The sequence below is a fragment of the Berghia stephanieae genome, chromosome 4, assembly GCF_034508935.2.
Source record: "Berghia stephanieae isolate SIO BIC M18660-M18661 chromosome 4, UCSD_Bste_1.3, whole genome shotgun sequence".
Taxonomy (NCBI): Eukaryota; Metazoa; Mollusca; class Gastropoda; order Nudibranchia; family Aeolidiidae; genus Berghia; species Berghia stephanieae.
Window position 1 is genome coordinate 64,532,234 of NC_088363.1, and position 12,500 is coordinate 64,544,733.

General features: G+C 35.4%; 1 protein-coding gene across 12 annotated transcripts in view; it reads left to right on the forward strand.

The window, feature by feature from the left end:
• The window catches only part of LOC144971022 (protocadherin gamma-A11-like), a 249,409-nt gene that overhangs the window by 84,770 nt on the left and 152,139 nt on the right, over window positions 1–12,500 (forward strand). For 3 of the 12 annotated variants that reach the window (XM_078911313.1, XM_078911323.1, XM_078911322.1), the window contains exon 1: window positions 9,686–10,314. The exons of 8 other annotated variants lie outside the window; for them this stretch is intronic. The gene's annotated coding sequence lies outside the window, so the exon portion shown is untranslated. Of the gene's footprint in view, window positions 1–9,644; window positions 10,315–12,500 lie in introns of those variants that run through there. One more of the 12 variants, XM_078911312.1, reaches the window with a different exon arrangement.

Here is a 12,500-nt window from a genome sequence, read left to right on the forward strand (position 1 = left end):
TCCTTTATATGTTTTAGGGGCAGAGGACGCCTACATCCCATATAGCTCAATAGGGAGAACACATGAGTTTCAACCAAGAGGACGGATATCAATCGATTTTTTATAGTCCTTCTGTTAAAGCAGTCGTGATTATTATCTGTATCTGAGCAGAGCCATCTTTAACTTATAGCCTGACACAAGAACCCACCAGAACTTGTAGTTTGACGTCATTTTTTAGGTTTGTGCAGCGTTTAGTGAGTTGTCGTTAGTAGTGCTCAAGGAAACAAGTGATTCCATTGGTTGAACTATTGAATACAACTCATGATTCGTTTTCTTTTGCGGCCATAGACTTGTCTTTTGATGTCATTTTTTGGCAAGTGTCAGGCTATACGTTAACGACGGCCACGATCTAAGCACGTTGTGTTTGATAGCATCCTATCCAAAAAGTAGCAAACAATTGTCACACTCCCCGTTTGGAGCCTCAGATACCAAAATATAAACTTTAGGTTGCAGGTGTTTTATAATTCTAGAAAAGCATATTAACATATTATAACAGTGTCGTATCCATTAGGTAACAGACAATCTCAATGCGCTTTTTATGCTAAGAAATATGAACAACGTCCAACAAATTGGAATTGATAGTTTCAAAATAAACCTATTAGAGTCATCATCTTTCCCAATCGTCTGTCCTCTTCACTTCACAAGTCGAGCGCATAATATCGTCATATTTATTATACGAGGCTCTAGCTCTATCTCTCATTCCTTTCTTCATGCTTGACACAATTTAAAACACGAACAACTCTTGTCAAATTGTTTTGAGAGGAGAGTGTTTACAGATGGTACGTTCTAATATCTCCTATTCTATATGCTTGGAAATTTGATTATGACAAAACAATACCGGATTAGAATATCGTTTTGCCTTTAAGGATTTCACGGCGCCTGCAACACATTTAGGTCATATCTGCCCCCTTTAAAAAGAAAGAAAACGAGAAAGTATAAAGAAAATCTAGAATTTCAGTTAAAGCACCCAAGAAAAAGTGAGACAAAGGGGAATTAGTTAACAGAGAGAACACATATGTAGATTCCAAGAGTACACCATAATGCTTGAGATCACCTAAGTGTCTCATCCAGACACCAGCACCACCAAGAAGAATACACTCACTTTTACAAGATATGTTCATAACAAAAAATAAATAACGATCAGAACATAACAGAAATGATTTACAAGGAAACAAATATCACCTCCCAAAACTAACAATATAGATTTGACTGTTTCCCTCTCAACCAAACACTGGCAAGGACCAAAACAATAAAACTTAAAAATTTATAGCGCAAAATCACTAAACGTGCTCCGACAGAGCAACGTTGTTAACGGTCAGGTACTCATTTTACACTTGAGTACGGTGAGAGAATGTGAGTAAAGAGCCTTTTCCAAGGACTCAACTACCCACAGAGCGAGGTTCGAACCCAGGACCTTCCGATCCAAAAGCGAGTGTCATACCACATGACCACATAACCGCACGTGATCCCATTCCAAGACAAAGACAGAAATCAAATCAGCACACAGATACGGTGTAGGGGGATAGTAAACACAGTGACCTCCCATATATGAATAAAGAGAAAACGACCATAAAATAATGTGCAATCCATAAAAAGTACTAGTCTTATTTCGTCTGGTATCAAATCTATGACTTTCTATTTTCTAAACAAAGCTATCTTGTATTACCCCCAAGTACACTTATAGTCAATGTAACAATACAATTCAATGTTATCTCCCTCACAAAGAATAACGTTCGTACTACAATAAATCAAATTCCTCACCACTTCACGAACGTAATATCATCTACGAGGACAAAAACAAAACGAGGACAAGAATAAAAATAAGCTAAAATGAGTTTGTATATTTTAAAATTGTTTTTCGTAAAACTATGTAAAGTATAAAACTAGAATCTGGCACAGGTGCAGGATAAGAATCATTAGAAAAAATAAGATGTGGAATGAGATAAGTGAAATAGATACACCCCCTCCCCCTCACCCCCACCTACCCCCCCCCCCCCCACGCACACACACACAAACACCTCTTTCTCGAAAGCCCTTCTCGGATCAGCCTAAATGGCCCACCAGAATCTCGAAATCATAATATATCGTATTTCAGATATTTTACTTCATTGCAAAATATCTGTTGTTTATATTTTTTTAAAAGAAATAAAACGATGTATCTAACTGTGTAGTCAATCTTTCTTGTTCTGATATTCATTTGACTATAAAACATGAAAAAAAAAACAAGGAAAAATATTAATCAAACGAACACAATAACATCAATATTCCCCGAAAACATTCGCCCTCTCTCACATCCTAACCATTCATTATTCTGTTCGCGTCCAGGTCCCTCCTCTCAGTTTTTTTTTTTTTTTTTTTTTTGTAGCAAGGCCCGTATTTGTTCTAATAACCCCGTCTTTGTCTGCAGATCACGCTGCATTTCTTCCTTTATGACAAAGTCGACGAAAATAATCCAGTCAATTTCATGGTGAGCCAAAGCCATCCTGTTTGATAATAACTTGATGTTAGCAGGAACCACCAACCTTACACATCTTTAGACCATAAAACATACAATAAAATAATAACATGAACATAATATGATAATACAAAAGAGATTGTTTTTGGGGGGTTTTGGGGTGTTTTTTTTTCTTTAATCTGGGATCGAAATTGAATCAGACATTTTCAATAACTAACGATTGCAATAAATAATTCTTTTTTTTAAATATCAATACCAGTTTGAACTACGTTCACTTTGTTTATTACAATAGAGTATCAGTTTTATGACCGCGGCAATGACGCATTATTACAGTACTGATACATGGGACATTTAAACAAAATCAAAGTGTGTTGAGTTCACTTTGGTTATAAAACGAAAGATGAGGAAAAATTCAATTGGATCATACCACAACCGATTGGGCCGCAATACCAGATGGTTTCATATCGATGATTTATCATGAATGAATTCGATTAATGAACCTGCACATGTGCAGATAGCGTTTGTGGTCAGCTTGATGTCGTTTGCTGGTAAGAAAAAAAGAAAAGAAGAAAAAGTGTAATAACAGAAAAGGAAAAGGAGCAGGAGGAGGAAGAGAAGAAGAAGAAGAAGAATGAGAAGAAGAAGAGGAGGAAGATGAGGAGGAGGTGGTGGTGGTGGAGGGAGAGGAGGAAGAAGAAGAAAAAGAAGAAGAAGAAGAAGAAGAAGAAGAAGAAGAAGAAGAAGAAGAAGAAGAAGAAGAAGAAGAAGAAGAAGAAGAAGAGGAAAGCATGTCTTGCGAAGAGAGGAGAAAATGACGGTATCCACCGTACTTACCATTATATTTTATCCCCGAATGAAATCTCGTCCAGACCAAAGGGGTCGGCAAAGGATAGAGGAGCTGAACGATTCTCTCAGTGTTGCAGTCCAGAAAAAAAAATGCGAGGAAAATTCTCGTATGCTTCTTGATCTGAGAGATTAAAGGCTTACAATAGTTCTCTTATTTTTTCTGAATATCTTTTAACTTTAAGAATCATTAGAGAAATAATAGGACAACGTCATGTTTTTGAGAAAGTAAGGGATCCCGACTTTTAACAAAATAATGAGTAAAAGCCTAAAAATAAAAAGAACAATTGACTCTTTTCATAAAACAAAAGCCAGACAGATCTGGAAATTCGTTGTCGCCGATGTCAGCCACAAATCTGTTGCAAGATGATATTAACCAGTTAACGGCCGTACTCCGGAAAGACAAGTATTTAAACATTTTGCTAGTTCCTCCGTCAAATATCGATCGATTTCAATGACGCTCATCTTGGAAAAAAAACTTTCTAAAGTCCCAGGGGTCCCAGGTTTTAGAGTTTTTGCCAAGATGAGGGTAATTTAAATCGATTGATATTGGAAGGACGAGTTTTCTGGCCAAATATTTAAATGCTGTTCCTTCCAGAGCACGACAGTTTAAATGATTAACGGGATCTCGGTTAGAACTGTTAAAATGTGAATTAACTAATGTTCCTTTCACAAAAGCAAGGCCATATCGAACATTATTTATGATATTTTCACTTACATCATCATTTGATAAAAAAACACAACTAAATATCATTTCTTAATTGTTATGGAATTTCTATAATGAAAAGTTTGCTCCCTCTGAGCGTCTTTGGCTTCAAATAATATAAAACAATCAAATGGTGTAGTTTCAATCATTTGCTTAATTCTTTTCTCAAACCCGACGAATAAATTACAATGCAATCTAAAAATGTATTGGACGTAATTCTGAAATGGATAAAACAACTTTCTATAATCTGGACCGCGACAGAAGCGACTGCCAGAGCTTAATTATTCAAGAGCATGTCTTAGGCGTTGCCTGAATTATTATGATCAATGATACTCTCGGGACTTTTAATAGCGGCTTCAACAAATAGCTCTACGATAACAGATGCTGATAACCACGGTGTCTTTGTCTTCATCTTCCCGCAAAACTAACTCGCAGGGCAATTTTATCACCATGAATGCCAACCGCAGAACGGAATCCACGAACGGACAACAAAAGATGGAGTGGAAAGAATTGATTTGTACTACAGAGGAAGCGAGCAAGGAGCGGAACGTATGTTTGTTCAATGTTAACTGATGCACTGTGTTTACACTTCCATTGTGGCTACTCGATTAAAGGGTTGGGTTGAATTAACTGACCAATATGGTTCGTGGCCGGGAGAATGAGATTATATATCTAGATAACATTATTCTTATTTGAATATAAGCTGTATAGTGTTCGTTATCAGTTAAGAACACGTTTTCTTTTTTCATTTGTACGAGTAACAACTAATGATAATGGCTGAGTAGGTACCGCATCTCGACCTGAGACAAAGTCAGGCAACCTTCGGTGTGGTCAATGACCTAATTAACCATAACATCTGTCCCAAGTGTTAGAGTCTTGCGCAAATAATAATATTATCTAATCAGAAAATGGTACCTTTAATGGGAGGTCTACCGCAATTTTTTTTTTTTTTTTTTTTAATTTGGTCAACTAAATTATTAGTTTCGCATGTATTTGAGTTCATGAGTTCCCTCAGTAGCCTGCCTTGCTTTTGTTATTTAACACGGCGTTCTCTTTTTCAGTTCGTGTCCACACACCAGTTTGCATTGAAACTTGACGCCTTTTGACAAAGGGCAGAAAACTGTTCAAACGAACTGTGGTGCCCAGAAAATTTAAACAGCTTTACGATTTTTTCTCAAGAGTTATTTGATTTTTATCATTTTATTAATAAATCTATTTATTTATTTATTTATTTATTTATTTATTTGTATATTTATTTATTAGTTTGTTTGTTTATTTATTTATTTATTTATTTATTTATTTATTTATTTATTTATTTGTATATTTATTTATTAGTTTGTTTGTTTATTTATTTATTTATTTATTTTTTGGTTCAAAACTTCTGGTGAAATAATGTTCCCCTTGTTACGGGTAACTACAAACTGGAAACGATAGCCAATATTTTTATTCAATAGTAGTTTTGCTGGAAAGGGTTCTGGCGAGGCGTTATGTTTTAGTTTCTTTCTGCATGTTTATGATAATAATTGTAAATGCATGACCAAATGGATAAGAACACATTTAGATGCAAATGGTTTCTGGCGCTATTTGGTTATAATAGAATCTTAGATTAACTGAGAAATACGGTGGACGGTGCTCTCCACTTTCGAGTGTTTGCCTTGGCGATTTCCACCTTATAATCCATTTAAGCCCGGATGCAGGGTGTCCATGCGTCTTTTGTTGTCCCAAGAATGACGGCCAGAGACGGCGATATTTGGACGGTGGTTGCTAGATGGGGACATTGTTTCCACAACAACGGCGGCGAATAGATCACCCGACTGTTTATTCAGCGTGAATCCGTGCACTAGCAATGCGCTATTGTTTAAAGTTTTTCATTCCAGTTTGAGTGAAGATTTTTTATTAAAAATTACTACTATTCCGGTGTGGTTTTTGCATTCGTGAAGGGGTCATTTTTCGGTCATATTGATTGAATTCATTCTTTTTGTGGCTCGTGGACGCAAAAATCAACAACCAAAGTCGATATCTTGCCCTGGAAGAGAAACGAAAGTGATAACTGTGACCCATCGTCTCAAAACGGTATTATGTTGGGATGAACCGTACGCATTTTCACTATCCCAATTAAACGTTCAAAGCTTTAGACAATTTAAACATGAACAAAGAGCATAAATATCCATAATTCTGCATTGGCCGTGTCAAGACTTTTAATTTGATATCAAACACGGCAACATTTGGGTCATTTTACGAGACGACTTGGCAGTGACCTTGACCTTTTTGATATTTAAAATGCTAATAATTTGTCAATTATTTGGTCAATTTGAAAAATAGAAGTATTTTTGCATTTAATTTGACTAAATCTTTCATTCTGTATACTATACAATGATTTCTGATGAATTTTTAAAATGACATTTTCATGACCTTTGTGACGTAATTTCTCAAAATGCTCAATAAAATGCTCAAGTGAGCACTATTCAGATATTTAATCTAGAGATGTTCAACCTTGATAACTGCAAAAAATAATTTGGCGGACGCTATTTTTTTTTTTTTTTAATTTTTTTATTTTTTTATTTTTTTTTTTTTTTGGGGGGGGGGGGGGGGTTGGCATTCAAACTATAAGAATGCGGTAACGCTTGAAATAATCTGGTTATTATACCTCTGGGACTAGAACTGATTTTATTGTGAGAGCGAGTTGCAAAGCATCACGCAATTTACTTTTTAAAAGCAAAATGTTTTCTTTGCATCACATAAAGTTCATTTAGTCTTTGAAGCCATCAGGCCCATAGACCATCATTTTTATATGTTACTTGACACAAATCAGACATTAATTATTGGTTGTTAACTTATAATTATTAACTTCTAAATAGACATTGATACCGGCAAATATATATGTGAAATCGAATATCAGAGTCATCAAAACCGCAACAGATATGGTGGGCATGGCGGCTAAGAAAAAAAAATATCCACAATTAGTTTGGTTTATCCGTTAGGTTTTATGTTCTACATAATGTGGCTGCGTGGTCACAAATCAAGACCAGTCTTGCAATAATGTATTTGAGCAATGAATTCATACATTATTTATAGCACAGATATTGCCCACAACAATTACAATCCCATTGGTATATCAGGTCTTATCTGCCACAATCTATCAGGGTAAAAAGTGCTTGATATTCGCTTTCTTGGCATTGTTTGTTCTCCTACACTTAGCGGAGACGAAGGTTTCCAATTAAAGTCACCTCTCGGGAGAGATAATCGGGTCTCGGTTTTCCCCTAGTTTACCCATAAAGGCATTACAGGGGTGTTGCAATCCGACCAAACTGGCTGAGAGGCAAAGTCCACTTGGATAAACAAGAACGACCGTCCGGTTAATTTGTTACAGTGGCTCTAAGTAAAATTAGAACCACAATATTATGTGAGAGTTACCGAAGTGGGAATCTCTAGCTGCCACTGAGTAAATTGAAGAACAAATACGCATTTCTAAATGGAAGGCTTACTGTTGTCTTATAGGTTTCTAACTTAGCATTGTTAAGTAGATGCAGGTGATTGATAGCAGAGTTTCGATTCAGTTTTGTTATTGATAGTTAAGTGTCTGCGAGTACTCAATAAAAACCAGTCTTGTACGTGTGTGTGTGTGTGTGTGTGTGTGTGTGTGTGAGAGAGAGAGAGAGAGAGAGATAGTATGAATGAATATCAATTCACAATTGATGGCTATTGGGATGAAGAATTCATAATGAGATAGTGTTGGTGGTAATAGTAGTAGTAGTAGTAGTAGTAGTAGTAGTAGTAGTAGTAGTAGTAGTAGTAGTAGTAGTAGTAGAAGCAGCAGTAGTATTAGCTATAATAATAATAGTAGTAGTAGTAGTAGTAGTAGTAGTAGTAGTAGTAGTAGTAGTAGTAGTAGTAGTAGTAGTAGTAGTAGTAGTAGTAGTAGTAGTAGTAGTAGTAGTAGTAGTAGTAGTAGTAGTAGTAGTAGTTGTTGTTGTTATTGTTGTTGTTGTAGTAATAGTAGTAGTGATAGTAGTTGTAGTAGTAGTGGTGGTGGTGGTGGTAGTGGTGGTGGTTGTAATAATAGTATTATTTTCGCTTTTTAAATTGATATTATCATGAAAAAAATAATTTAAATAATATCGACCCATAGAATATAATGAAGACATTGTACAGGATACAGTTTATCCATTATCATACATTTAAATTGTATACCCTCAAAGTCACTTGAAATTCCATTCTTTAACTGCCATACTCATTCAACCGGAGTACCTAAGACAATTTTACAGCCAATTGATCTCAAGTGGATAGAGCTTTTTCAATTGACAAATGGTGCATTGTTGTTGATGTAATCTTTTGTGTGTGTGTGGGGGGGGGGGGGGGTATAATTGTTTTTAATGCGTTGGGTTTTTTTTTTAGCTTGTTATATTTACAGTTATTTGATTGTTGAGATTTTATATTTGGGTTTTACATTTTATCTTGAAAATGTTGAAATTGTTAAGGATTTTGTAAATGAATACATTTGACTTTTACTTGGGTCTAAAGTCCATGAAATTTCATTATGTTTACTTTTCTGAACATATTTTTTTAGCTAATTATTACTTTGGTATAAAATCTAAGGTAAGACATTAAAAAGTACAGCTGATGTGATGACTTAACTCACATACTATACAGGTTGTAAACGGTAAGTCAAAATGATTCTATGATGTTAGAAGAAGTGTACTGTGAAAAGCACTAAACAAACATTAATATAGCATCTTCAAGACAAAATAACAAAATACCAAGCATGGACATTTCGGGCTCAAAATCCTTCTACAGCCACAACAAAAAACAATGAAATCATAAATACATTGCTTTAATAATAATAATAATAATAATAATAATAATAATAATAATAATAATAATAATAATAATAATAATAATAATAATAATAATAATAATAATAATAACAATAATAATAATAATAATAAAAACAGAGATCGGTGTGCCGAAGATGTCTCTGCCGTCGATCATAATTTACAATAATTCCTACTTTCAATTTTATCACCATTCCAACAAATAATTTCATCTAGTCTAGGTTCTCTTTAAATCAGATGTAATTCAATATAAAGAGGGATTTTTTTTATGACACCGCCCCCCCCCCCCCCCCCCCCCACCCTCCAAAAAAATACATGACAGCATACTACGCGAGGTAAAACCAAAATGCGACAAACGACATTGGGTGAATGCTTAGAGAATCTTTATTTACAAATCCTATACGACTACCTATTATCCCAACCCGGTATATGGAATCTATTATTGAAAGGTACTTAGATCTATCTGTATCTAACATAATTTGATTTCATAGTAAAAGTTTTCACTCAATTTTTAATTGAATTTTCTTTTCCCTGATGACTCCATCCTGACCACATGCCACGAGTTTTCATTTTTCCAAAAGCAGATTCTTGCCCCTATGATCTTTACCAGTCGTATGCTTGTCTGTCTCCCTGTCATTCGATTCGTGCGTCGCCATTCTCATTCTACCCTGTCGTGATAAACAATAACCAACTAAACATAGCCTTCCGCCGCTCGACTCGACATCATCATCGCTGCCACCCCACTTGGCTCTCTCTCCGTCGATATTCCGTACCGCTACTATCTACACGATTACGACTCGACTACTGCTTGCTTTCCACGGCGACGTTCGTATGATGGTGGGTCGCAGACTTGCTGGAATTGCGGTCTTGTCTCGTACTGACTCTCCTCCACAGACTCACTGTATAGCGGCATTATTATTGTATCTTCTGTTGCTTCAACTTTTTCTTCTCCTCCTTTACTTGTGCCGTCACCATTCTAATAAGCCGTAGATGAGTTCTCTCGTGCGTGCGACAGTGATATAGCCAGTTAACGAGCCGGCAACCATTGAGTGTTACAATTTACATCACAAATACAATGGAAACGGAAGTATCGCAGACATCACCCGTCTCTCCTTGAACCGGTGAAAAGCTAATTATTCGAATATGGTTTTACTCCATAAAAAACACGGAATACATCTGTCAACTGAAAAAGGTTAGGGCCTGTAAATAATTATTTCCAAGAGATGCCGTCAATGTGTCTGTGACTCTTCTAAAATGATATTTCCAGGGACTATCTTTCTATAAAAGCATTCCTATAGATTATTGTATAGCGACTTTTGGATTTACTTTCGTTGTTTGAAACGGACTTATTCAAATTGGACTGGTGTAGTATATATTTGGTTTCTTTCCCTTCTTTTCGGATTATATCACCTGCTGACGATATGAATTTAAATAACCAAGTAAGTAAATGTCTTATTTTATAATAATAATAATAATAAATGGCATTTATATAGCGCTTTACCCCGTTGTCACAGGCTCTAAGCGCTTTACAGTGATATAAAACAAAACATATTACAGTGAGAGAAGTGTGAAGGAAACGTGATACGAATTCAATTTAACAACAACAAAATATGAAAATAATATTGCAACATTATGACGTAAAAAGATAAAACTTTAAGCGAGATTTGAACGTTGTCAATGAATCCGAGCATCTCACGTGTGATGGGAGAGAGTTCCAAAAATGGGGGGCCGAAAATTGAAAAGACTGTTCACCTATTTTACGCAATGGCTTAGGTTTGACAGGGATTCATTGGTCATTGCTTGACCTCAAGTTTCTATTGGGGACATATATGTTTAGACATGCGTTGTGACTATTTTTGTTTCATGAATAAGAATGTGTATTGGTTTGGGGAATAAAACAATTATTCTGCTCTTACTTCTATTACTACTACTACTACTACTACTACTACTACTACTACTACTACTACTACTACTACTACTACTACTACTACTACTACTACTACAACTACTACTATTACTACTACTACTAGTACAGTACTACTACTTCTACTGCCTATTCTACTAATGATGCTAGTGTCACTATTACTAATAATATCACTGTCATTATCACCAACATTATCATCATTTTAATTAGGATTGTTTTATTATTGTTTATATCACCATCACTATTATCATTATTATTATTATTATTATTATTATTATTATTATTATTATTATTATTATTATTATTATTATTATTATTATTATTATTATTATTAATAGTATTATTATTATTATTATTATTATTATTATTATCATTATTATCGTTATTGTTATAATTATTATTATCAAAATCATCACCATTACTGTCACTACCATAACCATAAAGACCATAACATAACCATATTTTTTACGAGATGGCCTACTAACAGAACATACTCCTGGTGACCCAAAGTAAAGGGATCAGTACGAATAGAGGTGTTGTCGAAGTTTGTTCTTTTCCATTTGTCCAAACATAGAATCGGGAAACATGTTACTTAGATCCTGTGGAAAGTACTTTAGATTAGACAAGCGTCCTGTATAAAGATTCGTAAGCAATTGTTGTTTTCTGTTTAACGCTACAGAACTCCGGATAAACTCCAGCCGTATAGGTCTTATTCTGCTGTACTCTGACAAAACCCATATTTTAAAATTTGGCAAAAAAACGCGTCCTTCAAATATCGATCGATTTAAATGACTCTCATCTTGGCAAGAACTCTCAGACCTGGGACTTCGCCGAAGTTCCGGGTTTGAGAGTTTTTACCAAGGTGAGAGTCATTTAAATCGATCGATATTTGAAGGATGAGTTTTTCTGGCCAGATTTTAAAATATGGGTATTTCCAGATTACGGCAGTATTGCTCTGAAGGTCTTCTTAAGAGGCCTTATTGCTGTCTATTCAATGCTGTACTGGTACAGACACCTGAAATATATCTGTTTCTCTCAGGCTTGCCTTTAAGACATTTTCCTAGGATTTGTTTATAGGGACCTTTCTGTCTTTAAAGTCATTTGATATCATAGACTTCATTAATTTCACTATGCATATGATTCGTTTAAATAAAACTAATATCATGATCAGTGGCGTAGGGCCTTAAAGGCTATTAAGGCTAAGCCACAGGTCGTCATTGTCTTGAAAGTATGTAAGAATTTAACAATAAAAAGTAACACTTTTAATTTTCTGTTTCACAAACAATGAAATTCATTGTTGACCTGGTGTTAAAAAACCCTTACAGAGCCTCAAAACTTGAACCAATCACACCGCTTTGAATTTACTACAGCTCGAGTTGTACTCGTGCCACTGACCAATCAGTACAGCGTGTGGCTTTAAAGGTTGAGAAGGCTTCCAGCCATATTCCCACGGTACAACCAGGCGATGCATTGACTGTGCTATGACTGTGGGCATCAAGAGGCATCTTGACGTTGAACTGAGTCGCAGCCACACACAATGACCTAATTGTTCCGTTAATGACAATCGTGTTGTACCTGTTACCCATCCCTCTTTGAGGCGTGTCAGGCATGTGATACTCACTCCTGGTGATATTGAATTCCCCATTGTCCCTTTTAACTTGAGTGTGTTAATCGGATGTGTGCAGTGTTTGTTTTTAAAAT